This window comes from Coptis chinensis, chromosome 9, assembly GCF_015680905.1.
Source record: "Coptis chinensis isolate HL-2020 chromosome 9, ASM1568090v1, whole genome shotgun sequence".
NCBI classification, from domain to species: Eukaryota; Viridiplantae; Streptophyta; class Magnoliopsida; order Ranunculales; family Ranunculaceae; genus Coptis; species Coptis chinensis.
Window position 1 is genome coordinate 41,804,116 of NC_141464.1, and position 17,574 is coordinate 41,821,689.

The window sequence follows — 17,574 nt, forward strand, 5'->3', positions numbered from 1 at the left end:
TAGGACCGCGTCCCTGCACACAATATTATTAAGTCCTACCCCCCTGCAAACAGAAGTTAGGAATTCTAAACAACATATGTAGATATCATATAAGTATTCAAATGCAAGTCCAAGCACACCCGCACCATCAAATCAATTTATCTTATTAATTAATTAATTACTTTTCTTATACACCCACCCTTTAGTAACTATGTACCTTAGGTCATTCATGGCACAATCAATGAATACCCAATTATAACGCTAACGGGCCATTTATGACACATTCAATAAATGCCCACCTATCACATGACATCTTCAGTCATAAAATCTCATTTCCAAAACTTGAGACGTGCAGAGATTCAAAAAGGGTGTGGTAAATTATTGAGAACACTCTTGAACATTATTGCATATATTATTTCAAAGAACGGAGGAGTATCTTGTTTCTTGTATTATAGTTTACGCGTTATTAATATATCGATGTTTAAGTGTCATAGCGTCGTATATCATAAAAGATTGATATATCACATAGAAGTTAATACACGTACACACGTATATATATAAAGTATTAGCCCAAAGCCAAGCACGCTTATAGCACTAGACCTATCCTAATAGACCAAATCATCATCCGAGTTAAAAGTCAACTCTGGTCAACTAGTCAAAGGGTTATTTCCCAAAACGGTGTTCGTCCAACAGGTCCTGACGCAAACCAGTATGCAAAACACTTCAACCCATGGTCCTAATCTTACTAAACAAAACAAAGCCCAAAAACCAAAGCCCAAGCCTTTATAACCTAACCCAACAATCTAAAATAACTTAAACCCACAAGTCTGTTTGGGCCCACAAGTCCACAAAACACTTAAGCCCACAAAAATAACTTAAGCCCACAATCTAAACAAAACACTCAAGCCCACAACAAAAATAGGAAACCGGCCCAACAAACAAACTAATGTTTAGGCCCAAGCCCAACCAAAATAGAATTAGAATTAGTGAGACTGGGAGCACCGGATCAAAATCTCGGTCATCCCCTCCACCACTAGCTCACATTTTCCGGCCACCTCTCCTCCCTTCCTCATCATATCGGTTTTGCTCCTGAGGAAAAACCATACAACTTTAACAAAAGGTAAAACTAAAACCCTTAACTCCATCCACTCCCTTTAAACTAGATCTGGGAATTTTCGACCTCCATTAAAGCTTGTTCAAAGCTTCAACCACACACTCTCCATCACCCAAACAACCATCAACAACCAATAACCCACCAACAATTCACAATCAAAACCAAAAAGAGTTCAAACTAAAACCATTAGGACGATTTCCTTCATTTGGCTTAACGACGCCATTAAAGACTTCTACAAGCTTCGACAGCGCCTTCCCCTCACTCTACAGCACTCAATCAATCCTTAATAATCAACATCAAACCCACAGTATCACATCACAAAAAATTCAACCAAAACAATTTATTCAAACAAAACAACACAATGCGATTTGGTTCTTTTGGTGAAAACGCGAAAGCGCGTAGCCAATACATAAGTTGAATGCTTTGTTTACAGCAACCATAATCGATTTATTACCCTCGTTTTATCACTGGATATGGACAAGTTTTCCGAAGACAAACGTTCTTCAAACAATAGTCATGTACACGCAATTAACACTAAATGACCTACAGTACTGAATAAAGCAGCATGTGAACAATATAAACAGTAAAAACCATATATTTCTTTTTCCTCGTATCATAAAGTCTACAGTAAACGAGAAATAAAAAAAACGTAAAATATCTACTCACTGTTTGTAAACCGAACAACTAGATTTCTGAAAGCAGGAAAACCCCGAAAGACCGAAGTCGGCTGTCACGCGATGAAGACGATCTTCCTTGTTCGAAACCTTTCTTTTTATTCTTACACAACAACCCCTAACTGATGTTACTCTCCTTTCCGTTTTTTTTTTCTTTTCTTTTCTTTCCTGGGTAAAAACTCTCTGTGTTTTTAAAAACTCCGTGAACTCCTTTTTGTTTTCAAACTTCCCTAAAAACAAGGAATGAAAGTTATCTCTTAACCCTGTTTCCTATCCTTACTAATATATATCCTATCTTTTGTTTTATCTATTATCTATTATTATTATTATTATTATTATTATTATTATTATTAGGAAAAATAAAAGTTAAAACACGAGGTGTTATAATATACGCACCTTAAAAGGATCTCGTCCCGAGATTCAAGGTAGAGTGTAGATTAACCAAACAAACAGTACGTCAACCAATAATTCTTCTAAGTTAACTGATCATATCTCAATGACTGAACTTTATGTGATAATCTAAAACATGTCAGCAAGATTAATTACACTTCATTTACAACTTACACCAAAAGGTCATGATAAACAAATATAAAAAATGAGATATAAGTGTATACCCAAGTATATACATCTTAAAAGGAATACACATATACAACATCATATAGATTGGCATAATAATATGCAAATCACATACTTTGAAAGTTTGTCTATATACGTATAGAACCCAAGAAATACGTGTATACTCTAGTATACACAACTCAAAAGAATAAACGTAATTAGTTTCTTCAATTGCCAACACTTAAGTAAACTCATTATTTCTCAATTTAGCAAAACTCATATTCTTTGAGTTAAATCATACTAAGAAAGCAAGGTAGTTCCTCTCACACCGAGGCAATCAGTTCCTCTCTTAGTATTTCCCAACTAGTCCAAGCGTTCCACATTTAATATACATCTAATAATTTCATTTCCCAACAATCTTCCCAGTCAAAACTATTTGTTTAAAAACTTATATGTTTCATCCACCATCTTGGTGTTTACAAATATATCAATATTTCTCTCAATGTCTCACAAACACCACATGTTCGAAAATAAAAAAATTTACATTATATAGGCTGATTCATATCATCAACAACCTATACTATGTCCACTATCACATAGGATCAAACACCTATAATGTGATGCATACACATTGGCTCACACTAACGATGTGCAAGTATACACTAGTTCATACACCAACGATGCATACTAGCTCTCTACCATCACATAGGATCAAACACCAACGAGGTGTGGTATGCACATTGGATCACACTCCAACGGTGTACATGTACACACTGGATCAAACTCCAACGATGCATACAGAGAGATGTTATGTTTATTGGATCACATACCAACGATATACATAACTTGGACAATATAAAAAAAAAATCAAATCCAACCTTTATCAAAATGGTTTCTTTATTCCTTGGATAATTTCAAATTACTCAAATATGAAATTTTAAAATAACAATTTCTTCTTTAGCCAATACTTACTTAAAATAGAACACTCCGTTAGGAAAACAACACTATAACATGCTGAACAATTTCGATTATAAATTTCATAAAAACTAACCGTTAAAGCAACCAGCATTTTATTTTCATAATCATACGATAATTTCTTACATACTAGGTACCAATAAAGGAACTAGTAAACAACAAATTCAAACATACCTAACATTAACCAGTGTAGTTCTTAGCATAGTATCCCAACTGTCCACATTTATAACATTTGCCTACTAGTTCATTTGGTTTAGAACATCTTCAAATAGTATGCCCAACTTCCCCGCAGTTCAAACAATTACCATCAAATTTCTTTAGCGAAGTACTAACGTCCTTATTCACATGCTTACTTGTTTGCCTATTATATGGGTGATGCCGACTTTTTCTCTGCCCTTAATGTGGTTGACTAGAAATAAGGTGTAAGCTGACTTGTTTTGGGGCATTCTCTTTAAACCTCTCATCTTTGGATTCATTATCCAATTGTTCATATTTTAATACCAAATCTAACACGCGATCTAAAGTTTCTGAATCAAAGGGTATCAAATAACTCGATAGATATGGCTCTAGTCCACGGATGAACTTCTGGTTCTTCTTTACTGGGGTATCCACTAGATAATGAGCATACCTCGATAGTTCATTGAACTTAGTCACGTACTCCGTAACAGTTTTCCCTCCTTGGGCCAAATTAAAGAATTTCTCAGTTAATTGCTCCTTAACAACATTAGGAACAAACCTTCCCTCAAATCTTACCTGGAAATTCTCCCAAGTCATAGTTCCCACATCCACATTATCCTTGATAGACCTCCACCAAAATAAAGCTGACCCCTCCAACTGGTGAGAAGCCAACTCCTGCTTTTGCACCTCAGTGAGTTGCATCTTAGCAAACACAGACTTACACATAGTAACCCATTTCTCAGCATCAATGGCCCCTTTCTCTCCCTTGAACTTTTGGCCTCCTAAAGTTGCAAAATCCTTATTTCTCCTAGCAAAAGGATCCCCTAGATTAGCATGTTGACCCCTTTGAATAGTTTGCACCAACTGAATTAATATTGCTCCCAAATCAGCAGGTATGGTATTACTTCCAGTACCAGTAACGTTATTGTCATCTCCAGCTATCACCTTAAAACAAAACAGACTTCTATTAGTACTCTAAACATCTTAAACTCAAACACACCCAATCACCACATTCCGAGAATCACCTATACCTTCCAAATCTAGGCTAACCTAGGCTCTGATACCAAAATGTCACAACCCGAATTTCTAAACAATTACAAAGTGAATATTTGAAATATAAATATCTCAAACATCGCTATGTTCAATTGTCTAAAAACCCAGACTATGACGGGGTGGATACAACACATGCCAAAATCGAAAACCCACATCATAAAGAATCAACTTAACAACAATAATCTCCAAAATTTCTCAACCATCACTTTATTAAAAGGCTATGTTTAACAAAGCAAACATGGGTCAGCAAACTAGAATTTGTTGGTATGAGTAGACTAACCACATAAAAACAATGTCATACTTTAATTATCCAAACAATTACTTTATATTTTCCCATAACTTAATCATTCTCAGCTTGGAAGACAGGTAGTTCCATCATTTCAACCAGCATAGTTTCTTCTCAAGCAAGACTTCCATTCTATTAGCTCATTATAATAACTCATTTTAATAACTCTTTAATTGAATTAAATTTTACCGATATCCACTTCTGTATAAGGGTAGGACCGCGTCCCTGCACACAATATTAGTAAGTCCTACCCTCCTACAAACGGAAGTTAGGAATTCTAAACAACATATGTAAATATCCTATAAGTATTCAAATGCAAGTCCAAGCACACCCGCACCATCAAATCAATTTATCTTATTAATTAATTAATTACTTTTCTTATACACCCACCCTTTAGTAACTATGTACCTTAAATCATTCATGGCACAGTCAATGAATACCCAGTTATAACGCTAACGGGCCATTTATGGCACATTCAATAAATGCCCACCTATCACATGACATCTTCAGTCATAAAATCTCATTTCCAAAACTTGAGGCATGGAGAGATTCAAAAAGGGTGTGGTAAATTATTGAGAACACTCTTAAACTTTATTGCATATATTATTTCAGAGAACGAAGGAGTATCTTGTTTCTTATATTATAGTTTACGCGTTATTAATATATCGATGTTTAAGTGTCATAGCGTCGTATATCATAAAAAACTGATATATCACATAGAAGTTAATACACGTACACACGTATATATATAAAGTTTTAGCCCAAAGCCAAGCACGCTTATAGCACTAGACCTATCCTAATAGACCAAATCATTATCCGAGTTAAAAGTCAACTCTGGTCAACTAGTCAAAGGGTTATTTCCCAAAACGGTGTTCGTCCAACAGGTCCTGACGCAAACCAGTATGCAAAACACTTCAACCCATGGTCCTAATCCTACTAAACAAAACAAAGCTCAAAAACCAAAGCCCAAGCCTTTATAACCTAACCCAACAATCTAAAATAACTTAAACCCACAAGTCTATTTCGGCCCACAAGTCCACAAAACACTTAAGCCCACAATTTAAACAAAACACTCAAGCCCACAACAAAAATAGGAAATCGGCCCAACAAACAAACTAATGTTTAGGCACCGGATCAAAATCTCGGTCATCCCCTCCACCACTACCTCACATTTTCCGGCCACCTCTCCTCCCTTCCTCATCATATCGGTTTTGCTCCTGAGAAAAAACCATACAACTTTAACAAAAGGTAAAACTAAAACCCTTAACTCCATCCACTCCCTCTAAACTAGATCTGGGAATTTTTGACCTCCATTAAAGCTTGTTCAAAGTTCAACCACACACTCTCCAGCACCCAAACAACCATCAACAACCCATAACCCACCAACAATTCACAATCAAAACCAAAAAGAGTTCAAACTAAACCCATCAGGACGATTTCCTTCATTTGGCTTGACGACGCCATTAAAGACTTCTACAAGCTTCGCCAGCGCTTTCCCCTCACTCTACAGCACTCAATCATTCCTTAATAATCAACATCAAACCCACAGTATCACATCACAACAAAATTCAACCAAAACAATTCATTCAAACAAAACAACACAGTGCGATTTGGTTCTTTTTTTTTAAAACGCCGAAAAGCGCCAGAGCAATACATAAGTCGACCGCTTTGTTTACAGCAACCATAATCGATTTATTACCCTCGTTTTATCACTGGATATGGACAAGTTTTTCGGAGACAGACGTTCTTCAAACGATAGTCATGTACACGCAATTAACACTAAATGACCTACAGTACTGAATAAAGCAACATGTGAACAGTATGAACAGTAAAAATCATATATTTCTTTTTCCTCGTATCATAAAAGTCTGCAGTAAACGAGAAATAAAAAAAATGTAAAATATCTACTCACTGTTTGTAAACCGAACAACTAGATTTCCGAAAGCGGAAAAACCCCGGAAGACCGAAGTCGGCTGTCGCGCGAAGAAGACAGTCTTCCTCATTCGAAACCTTTCTTTTTACTCTTACACAGCCCCTAACTGATGTTACTCTCCTTTCCGTTTTTTTTTTCTTTTCTTTTCTTTCCTGGGTAAAAACTCTCTGTGTTTTTAAAAACTCCGTGAACGCCTTTTTGTTTTCAAACTCCCCTAAAAACAAGGAATGAAAGTTATCTCTTAACCCTGTTTCCTATCCTTACTAATATATATCCTATCTTTTGTTTTATCTATTATCTATTATTATTATTAGGAAAAATAAAAGTTAAAACACGGGGTGTTATAATTTTGCACTGGTTCAAGTTCCCTATTCTATTCATTGAATGGCTCCAAATGTGCTATGTCTCTCCGCTATACTCAATTATGGTTAATGGGACACCATAAGGTTATTTTGAAGGTAAAAGAGGACTCAAGCAGGGTGATCCAGTCTCCCCTTATTTGTTTGTTCTTGTCATGGAAGTTCTGAGTGCTTTTCTCAATCGAGATCTCCAGGCGAATAGAATAAATGCTCATTCAAAGTGCAGGAAGCTGGCAATATCCCATTTATGTTTTGCAGATGATGTGTTACTTTTTTGTAAAGGTAATATTGAATCTATGATGGCTATAAAGGATACTCTGCATACCTTCTCCCAGGCAACAGGACGCCATTTTAGCAATGAAAAAATTACCCTCCTCACGGGTAGTATGACTAAAAAGGAAGGGCAGGAACTAGAAGCAGTTCTTAATATATCCATTGTTACTCCACCGGTGACCTACCTCAGTCTGCCCCTGACTGCATCAAGAGTAGGGATTCGAGAAAGCCTGCCACTCATTGAACAGATTACTGCGAAAATCTCAAACTGGAAGAATAAAGACCTTAACAGAGCAGGAAGAGTGCAACTGGTTAAGTCGGTGTTGTCATCTTTCCAGACTTACTGGGCTCGAACTTTTGTCTTACCTAAGACAATGATTGACAAGGTGGCAAAACTGTGCAATAGATTCATATGGGCAGGGCCAAAAATGGAAAAGAAGATGCATCACGCAAGCCATGCCACCCTTAGACTGGATAAAGAACAAGGTGGGCTTGGTATTGTTAATCCTAGAATCTGGAATCAAGCAGCCTACTGTGGCTTGATTTTTAAACTTGTCCAGAGATCAAATAGCATGTGGGTCAAATGGTCATGGGAACACCAAATAAAGCAGAAGCACTTTTGGACAATGAAGGCTCCGAAGGACTGTTCATGGGTGTGGAGGGGAATAATGAAACATAGAGAAATCACATGGAGGTTTACAAGGTACTGTATTGCAAATAGGAATATTACGAGCTTCTGGCATGACCCTTGGTGCTCGGGACCCCTCATCTTAAATGGGCACGCCAGGGAGCTACTAGCGCATGATGTTCTAGAGGATGCAAAAGTTGCAGAAGTAATAACTTATGGTAACTGGTCAAGAAGCATCAGGGACTTGCAGGATAGTGAGATCAAGAAATGGATCATAGGAACTGAAATAAATTCCTATATTCCGGAGGATCAGGTAACATGGACACCGAGTAGCTCAGGAGAGTTTTCTACAGCATCGGCCTATGTCGTCCTAAAAAATGTGAGAAGCAAAGTAAAGTGGTACAAGATAGTGTGAGGGAAGTTATCTGTTCCAAAGCACTCATTTACTAGCTGGCAACTATTCTCTGCTTGTCTACCAACACAAAACCGACTGATGCAGAAGAAAGTGATAGGTCAATCCAAATATTGTTTATGCGACAGTCATGAGGAAAGTTTTACGCACCTGTTTTTTTATTGTTCCTACTCCAAAATTGTATGGCAAGATTTTAAGAGGACCTTGGGACTACCAGATATGGTTAGAGACTCCCATCGTGAGTGGTACTACCTGATGCGCCTGTGTAGGCATAACACACTGAGTTCTGAGATCTTTCGAGCATTCACATGTGCAGCAGTCCAAGCCATTTAGACCAAAAGGAACTGGAGATTAAAGAAGCAGAGGTTTAGAACAGCAGAGGTTGTCAGCCAAAAGGTAATCAATAGCATGAAAATGTATATGGGCAAATCGATAGATTCAGTGAAGGAGGATGTGGCGACAAAACTACTACTGGCAAAACTGGGTATCGGGGCAACATTCAAGCAAAAAGAACAGTGGATCAGCTGGAACAAACCAAAAGTAGGTATGTTTGCGTTAAACTCCGATGGATCAGTACAAAATGGAAAGGCTTCGTATGGGGGGTGCACTGAGGGACTGGAAAGGTGATATGTTGATGGCGTATTGTGGCAGTTCTCTTAACATACCTGTGTTGTATCAGGAGCTCTTGGGAATTCAAAAAGGGCTAGCAGGTGCGATAGAAATGAGCATAAGAAAGGTCCAAGTGCAATCAGATTCGTTACAGGGAGTCCAAATCTTAAATAGAAAGGAGAAACCACCATGGCATTGCAGGAACATAGTAGCTCACATTCACAATGAGATGTTGAATTTTGAGGTAGTAACAGTCAAACATGTATTAAGGGAGAGTAATGTAGTGGCAAATTATCTGTCAATAGTGAGTAGTGAAATATGTAATGGTGTTTTGTACTTTATTCCCCCATTGGATCACAAACTTAATGATATGATCAAGGGGGATAAAGAAGGAAAAATGTACCTTAGAGCTTGCTTTAAATAAAAGGTTGGGGCAGCCTGAACCCCTAGTTATTTCAAAAAAAAAAAAAAAAGCTTCTCCTACACCCTCTTCCCCTCACTTCGTGCAACCCATATAAACCCTCAAAAACTCATTTAGATCTCTCTATGGCCGGAAATTGAAGAATCACAGCCAAGAGAAATTTCAAAAATCTCTATGATTCCGGCATGTTTCACCCATTTTTTGATGGGGAAATTGCAAGTAGGGAGTGGGAATATCTGTTGTACCTAATCCTGGAATACTACTCCGAAGATTTAGTTTTAAAGTTCTACAACAATGGTGGTTTATGGGGAAATGAATTTTGGATTACGGCGGATGGGATGGAACATGAACTCACATTGGAGTTGGTGTCCATTATCACAAATATTCTGATCAACTCCGATAGTCCGACACTACTGATATTGGAGTATCCGAATACAATGGAATTGATGTTCGACATGCTACTCGAGGGAGAATATAATGATGGCTCGAGATGCGTGTACCAACACTCCCTCAGAAGGAACCAATTGGCGGTCACTCAATGGCTGGCCTACAATGTGATTGGTACATCGAAGACATCTGATGTCAACAAAATGTTCTTGCATTTGTTGTGGATCCTCCAGGAGAAGAAGGATACATTCTGTATGGTCCATTTCTTTGGCCATGTCCTTACGACTGCTTCCGATAGGTCAGCCCCTCTTGCTGTACTTGTTACACAGATTATTATTAATTAATGGTTACAATCTGCTACTCCATTAATTCCAACAAGGTCCTTCAAAAATTTTGAAATTTTTGAGACTTGTGTCATGGATCATTGGGAACCTATAGCAAGAGATAATGTTGAGCATGATAATGTGCCTCCTCCTCCTCCTTCACCTCCCAATTGTTTTAATAAGGATACCATGCATCGAATCAGCACTCCCATGGAAGCTTTGAGACAAATGAGCACTGGCATGCACAACATGTTTATTCGCCAGGAAGAGATGCGTACTTCCATGGGTGAATTTCAGCAAGAGATGCGTAATCGTCAGGGCCATTTCTAGCGCATGATGTTGGCTAATCAGCAGCAATTTTAGGACCAAATGGTTCAGTCCTTAGGCAACATACAAGAACATTTAGCTCACTCAGGAGTTCGCAGTGCCTATCGTTGTCGGAACCCTAGATCATCTTCAGCTAACTCTGAAGATTCACAATAGCAGTTTCTTTCTTTAAGTTTGAAAATGACTATGTCATTTCTTTCCCTTATGTATTGCATTTTATTTTTCTAAGTAATCTAAAACGGTTTATCAATTAATTTCTCATAATTTTGTATCTCCAGATGGATTAAATGAGAAATTATTTATGTTATGATATTATCTTCCTAATATATTAGTTTGTTCCTTTATGCATTGGGCCTACTCTTTAGGCCCAACGGACTGATTCAAATAGTAACTCCATCACATTGATTCACTAGGCACAACGGTCAGAAATCACAACGGTCAGATATCCACAAACGGTAGATTTTTGCCTATAAAATCCGACACTCCTCATCCAACTTCACTCATCCCATTCTCTCACTCTCCACAACTTAATCTTTATATATTTTCATCTTCTTCAACGTAATGGATCCGATCGAGAAATTCAACAATGAGCAATGTGATGGGGCATTCACAGTGGTCCTGATAATAGTATTTATCATGGTGATACTGTTAATCATGCATAACATCCTCCAGAATATCTGGATCTATGTAACCTACATCTCTCTTTCCCTTTGTCGCTTTGTATATTACTATGGTGTGTTAAATAATTCTCAAAACATTTGTACGGTTTATGTATTAAATGGAGAAGTCCCCTATTTAATATTTGTGTGTATTAGTTGTATTTTAACCTTATCATAAACATAAAAAAATTATCAGAACCATAACAAATAAGCAAAATCAATAACTCACAAAAATAATTCAATTTCAACTCATTGTGTTCATAGAAGATCGCGCACGCTATACAGTACACCTAAAAAATTGTCGTGCACGCAGCTCGATTATTATATCCATCTTCCATTATTAAGGTATGATCATCAATTCAGAAATTACTTGTAGGTCTAACTGCCCTGTGAAACCTTCTTCCGTATTTTCTATCATTTTAATACCTCATTAATTGTTTTTGGAAATTTGACATGAAAAGACATACTATGGCTACCCATAATTGTTGTTACATAACTATGTGTACCAACACCGCATGCTTCACTTGTGTTTTCACATATTAATTTTGGATCTAACTGCACTTGGCATCCTGATTCATACAGACTCATATATTGGCTATAAATCTCTTCTTTTCAGCCATTTTCATTTCACGGATTCTTCACTATCCTTCCCTCACTTACACTTTCAAATGAATCAATCAAGAAAGATAGTGTCCGAGAAAAACTACCTGAATTTTTTTGATGACGACCGGTTTTCTCCTTATTTTGACAAAGAAATTGTACGTCGAGGATGGATTCCTCTTCTATATCATTCAGAAGCTGCTTATTCCAGAGAATTGGTTTTGATGTTCTACCAATTTAGTGGACTTGAAAATGGCAAATTCTATTTCCATGCCTATGGACAAAGATTTGAATTGACTAGGGAAATTATCTCCGACGTACTTCAAATTCCAATGCATAACCCGAAGTTCCATCTTCTAGAGTCAACATTTGATTCCGTCAAAAATTTACTATGGGCCACCGTATCTCATGGCGAAGTCGGAAATAGACATCACGTTGTTCTTCAACGCTCTTTGAAATAGAATCAATGAGCTGTGCTCCACTGGTTAGGACACAATGTGGTAGGTACATCACAACAATCTGAAGTGACAAAGCCTCAACTCCACCTACTTTGGATTATGCATAATCAAAGGGATGATTTTTGCATAATCCAATACCTCTGGAACACGATCACCAGACCTAAAAAAAGGTTAACGCCTCTGCCTACTCTGATCACGAAAATTATGATGCATTCGGGTTATCCAGCAGTTTCTCCAAAAATACCTCTTCAAAGAGCGGCCATTACTGTACTTCACCACGATTTCGCTTGCCGTTGGTTTTGGACTCCATAATTAATCAATATCATGTGATTCTCTCGACGGATGAAACGGGACGACCAAAGCTAAAACTCTGAACATTTCTTTGATAAAAATGTCATACAAAACATTTTTAATCCCATGGAAGGCATTCATTTTCTTCATCAAGGCATGCGGGAACTACACGCACGTCAGGAAATCATCATCAAAAGTCTTATGGATTTCCAAGAACGTCAAGCAATGCACGTTGTTGAACAGGAGGCAATCTTGGAAACTCACTCGCAGTCCTTGGAAAATCACACTTTCCTAATAGAGAATCAAACTACGCTCTCTGCTAACCAGGGGGCCATTCAACTTCAGCTCAGCCAACAAATTGATGAACTGAACAATGTTGTCCATGATTTGCATTCCTATCACCATCCTCATCATCATCGTGATCCATGATTTTCTTCTTAGCTTACAATATATATATATATATATATATATATATATATATATATATATATATATATATATGTGTGTGTGTGTGTGTACTCTTTTAATTAATATGGTTGTTATCTTTGTGTCTTATTCACGTTGTTATATCCAATAATCAAATTTTAACATGTTATTTTAAATTTGATTACAGGAGGGGTCTATCTTCTTCCATACTCTGTCATCCATCCAATCAAACTTTATTGGACATTTTTCTTCATACATATCACTATCCATTAGTCTGTCAAGAACGTGGCTACTTCATTTTGGATGTTTCCTCACATACACTGATTGATAGTCTGTCAGGAACCTTTTCCTTACCCATTGCTCTACTCCATCACACATGGCATCTTCATTAAGCATGACATCTCCGAAATTCATTCCTAAGCAATCTTTCTAGGCTATGATGGATTCCAATGCTTCAAAATTGTAAAGATGTGTAAAGATGTTCGTATAAAGTGGAATCGAATCTTAACACTTTATATGCTCGAATACAATAGACTCATCTTTTATATACTTCAAAATTTCTTTCCTCGACAGTGGCACCATTTGATATTTACACTTTTGCGGTATAAAGATTAGATTCTCTACTCCGTTCGGTGTAAACTCAATCTCCTTACTCATGTGTTTTCGTGTGTTTAGTTCGAGTAGGAATTCATTCCACCTAATGTCTAGGGCAGCATACAACTTTATTATGCTCCTTAGGAAACTAGTGAGTAAGTTTTTATTGTTGATTTGTATGCTAGACTTGCTTTGTTTTAAATCCTAATGGATACTAAAAATGCGAGATACAAAAACGGAATAACTAAGAATTTTAGCAAGATTATTTAGAGAGAGAGAAGGGTAGAGGATTATACTACTCATGCAATGACTCATTATAATCCCTTAAAATCATATTACTACCATCTCTAAGCCGTTTTGGGTTTATTATCAAACCTGAAATGGATAGAACATCAATCCCTAGATAGATGAACTTATCTCTAAGTCCATTTCCCTAGCATAAGGAGTTGAACTGATATTTCATCTCTGAAATACCATCTCAACTCCTGGACTCATACAACATGCACCTATCAAACAAAGAATTAAGAGGTCAAATAGGACCCATGCACACAGCTAGCCCAGGCATAAAAAGGGTGGCGCACGCGAGTCTTTCTCAACCTCCAGGCTTCAATTTTGGCCGGACACTACCATTTTGGAGTAGTGTGCTACATGTGTCTTTAGTACAAAGTAGTGAATCCTACTTCTAAGAAACATATACGAATCCTCACATGAGCATCATTAACCCTCCACCTTGGAGGGTTTTAGCTCATGATCCTTAAACTATTTGAAATACTACAAGATATATATGCTAATGAGAGAGAGAAAGAAGAAAAGAATACTAAACATATCAATTACCTGAGGAAATGATGAAGTTTATTTCAAAAACTAAATATGTTCTCCATTAACACAATTACAAGCTTTTTTACATAAAAACAAAAACTAAAAACTAAACTACAAAACAAGGAATGAAAAAGGAATCTAAAAAATGAGTTAATGCTCCAAAATCAGCCCCCTTATACATAAGAGAGCTTTCTCCTCTCATCCCACGTGAAACACCAAAACCTATTAATTTTCATCTTATCCACAAAACCAAAAGCAAAGTGACACCTTGCATGGTTTACACTATTAACACCTAATCTTATCTAACTCCATTAATTGCATGCAAAGTGTCCATTTTGTTCCAATTATTTGCTCTTTTTTCCTTTACTTGCATGATGACTCATCAAATCTTGTGGGCCGTGGGTCTACGTGCTGTGTCCAGTAGTGGGCTGGTCTTTTGGCATTTTTACAACTTTCCGTCTTCGCATAGAGCTCGTAGCACTGATCATCTAAGCAGCTCACTTGCCAAATTTGGAGTCCTGGTTCAAGAGATATGAGCTCCGAAATCTTGTTGTTACTGTGCACGTAATCCCGTTTCTGACTTGATTCTGTCCTGTTTAAGTCTTTGGGTTTTAGTCCAAATTTGTTAGGGCTTCACATGACTTAATTGGAAAGCTTTATGTATACTCCCTATTCTATGCTTAAATACTGGCTTTATCATCATTTTTACGTTGGTTGCTCCAACCTGCAAAAACACGAGAAAACGATTATTTCATGATTATTAAGCACAAAATTAACCGAAATGTTACGTCTCTACGGGTTTTATAATACACTTTTGGGTGCTTATCAAGAATGTTGTACAAGTGGTAACCGATGGTGCTTCGGCTTATGTTAGTGCGGGTGCAATGTTGATAGAAAAGAGGAAGACAATATTTTGGAACCCATGTGCCGCCCATTGCTTGAACTTAATACTTCAAGATATTAGTGAGTTGCCTACACATGTTAATACTATCTCAAAAGCAAGGAAAATAACGGTGTTCATATATAGGCATGGATGGGTTCTAAACAAAATGAGGAAGTGTACAAAAGGAAGAGAGTTGCTTAGACCCGGAGTTACAAGGTTTGCAACTAATTACTTGACTTTGTTAAGCATCCATACTTGCAAGAAGGGATTAAAACAATTGTTTACATGTCAAGAATGGCAAGATAGTCTTCTTCCCAAGAAAGGTTCTCTTGATGTCCAACAAATGGTTCTAGCGGATGATCATTTTTGGGATGCCATCAAGTATTGCCTCAAGTGTGTGCTTCCCTTAGTGAAAATATTGAGACTAGTTGGTGGGGATGCCAAGCCAGCCATGGGTTACATTTATGAGGCAATGGACAAAGCAAGATAAAAGATTTTGAGCAACTTCAAGGGAGTAGCAAGTAGATGTTATGATGTTTTGGAAATTGTTCTAAAGAGGTGGAACTATCAATTGCATAGACCTTTCCATGCGACGGCATATTATCTTAATCCAACGTAAGTTAACTACATAACTTATATTTGTTTTAATGCACAAGGTAATGTTTTTTCTTATGTTAACACTTATTTGGATTTTGTTGCATACTTTTTTTTTTTAGATTTCATTATTCACCTACCTTTCTAGCCGACCATGAAGTTAAAAAAGGTCTCATCCAATGCATTGAAATTATGTGCCCAACACCTCAAATGAGATTGAAGGTAGATAGATAACTTGAGAAGTTTCACAATGCGGAAAACTTGTTTGGTAGTGCCATGGCTATTCAATTGAGGGATAAGAAGCAACCGACATTGTGGTGGGACACTTATGGAGGGAATTGTCCAGAACTTCAAACTTTAGCCATTCGCATTTTGAGTTGTACTTTGTAGTGCCACCGGTTGTGAAAGAAATTGGAGTGTCTTTGATCATGTAAGTGAGAGCCAAACTTATTAAGTGTTTCAATAGGCATTTAGCTATATTTTAGTCTCTATGTCTCATAATGGTTTTGTATATTTTTAGATTCATTCAAATAAGAGAAATCGATTGGAGCAACAAAGACTTAGTAACTTGGTGTATGTAAAATACAATCTTCAATTGGAAGCTAAGCAAGAGACAAGAGTTGAGAATGGAGACTCTTATAATCCAATCTCTTTGTGGAATCAGATGATGAATGGATCACGGAAAAGGAAACACCGTGTCTTCCCACCGATAATTCATGGATGGATGTGCATGAATGCTTTGAGGTTGGGGAAAGTTCAAAGAAGAAAAAGAGAGGTAAAAAAGTGTAAAATTTCCTATTCAAGTCTTTCTTATAATGTTCTTTTAAGTAATTAAACATTTCCAATCTTTTTATAGGGCCGAGAGATTTAAGGTTGAATGATAAAAGAAAGGAGAAAGTCCAAGAAGTTGAAAAGGAAAAAGAAGACACAAGTGAAGATGATGATGATGATGATGATGGAGTCAAAAGCGAGGAAGATGTGTCTAGCATGGATGATGATTGAAGAATATATAAATTGGGAATTGATGATTAGTGTATTTTAGAATTTTGATTGTGTTATGACTTATGGTTATTTAAGTCTAACTTAGTAGTATGTTTTTGTGGTTTTAAAAAGAAAATACTCTATGTCTATAGTAGAGATTGTCTTCTCAAACTCTTGTTTTGTTGTCTTTTGTGAGACTTGGTGATAAAAGTTTGCTATATCATTGAGAAGAAGTAATTAAAAATCTTTGAAGAGTCTAATTTCATTACAATGATATATTCATTTGGCTTCAATAGCATTACAACACTAGTTTCACTAACACATAAATTCTCTTTGTTGAAATAAATTATCTCTGTTGTTGATGATTTGATGGAATGGTCTCTATGTGCCTATATCCATTGTGAATGATGGAAGAACTATTCTCTGACTCTTCAAGTGTTGTGCACATAAGAAAAAACAAGTGATTAGTAGTTTTCTTATAGTATATTTATATATGTAAAAAATTTACAACCCCTATATATAATATGGCTTGAATCTTACGATTTACGATTCGGTAAAAATGGAAAACGATTCCCGTTTCGATTCAAGAGTTGACAACATTGATATAACTATCACAAACAAATAATAGAAATATAAAATAAGTAAAACATACCACAACACAAAGATGTACCGTGGTTCAGCCAATGATGCCTACTTCCACAAGAGCTAATCTTTTTATAAGTATGGGAAGGAAGATTACAATCACTCCTCTCAAGTCTCTCTATCTTACTAGATCACTCTTCTC

The 17,574-nt window shown here is 36.7% G+C and overlaps 2 pseudogenes across 1 annotated transcript; both read left to right on the plus strand.

Annotated features, from left to right (window-relative positions):
* Nucleotides 1-15,834, plus strand: part of LOC147476073 (uncharacterized) — a 57,146-nt pseudogene extending 41,312 nt beyond the window's left edge.
* Nucleotides 15,835-16,085: 251 nt separating this feature from the next.
* On the plus strand, nucleotides 16,086-17,219 carry LOC147476076 (uncharacterized; annotated as a pseudogene). The gene is made up of 3 exons (XR_015208593.1): nucleotides 16,086-16,239; nucleotides 16,330-16,584; nucleotides 16,666-17,219. The product of XR_015208593.1 is annotated as an uncharacterized LOC147476076 (transcript).
* The last annotated feature ends 355 nt before the right edge of the window (nucleotides 17,220-17,574 follow it).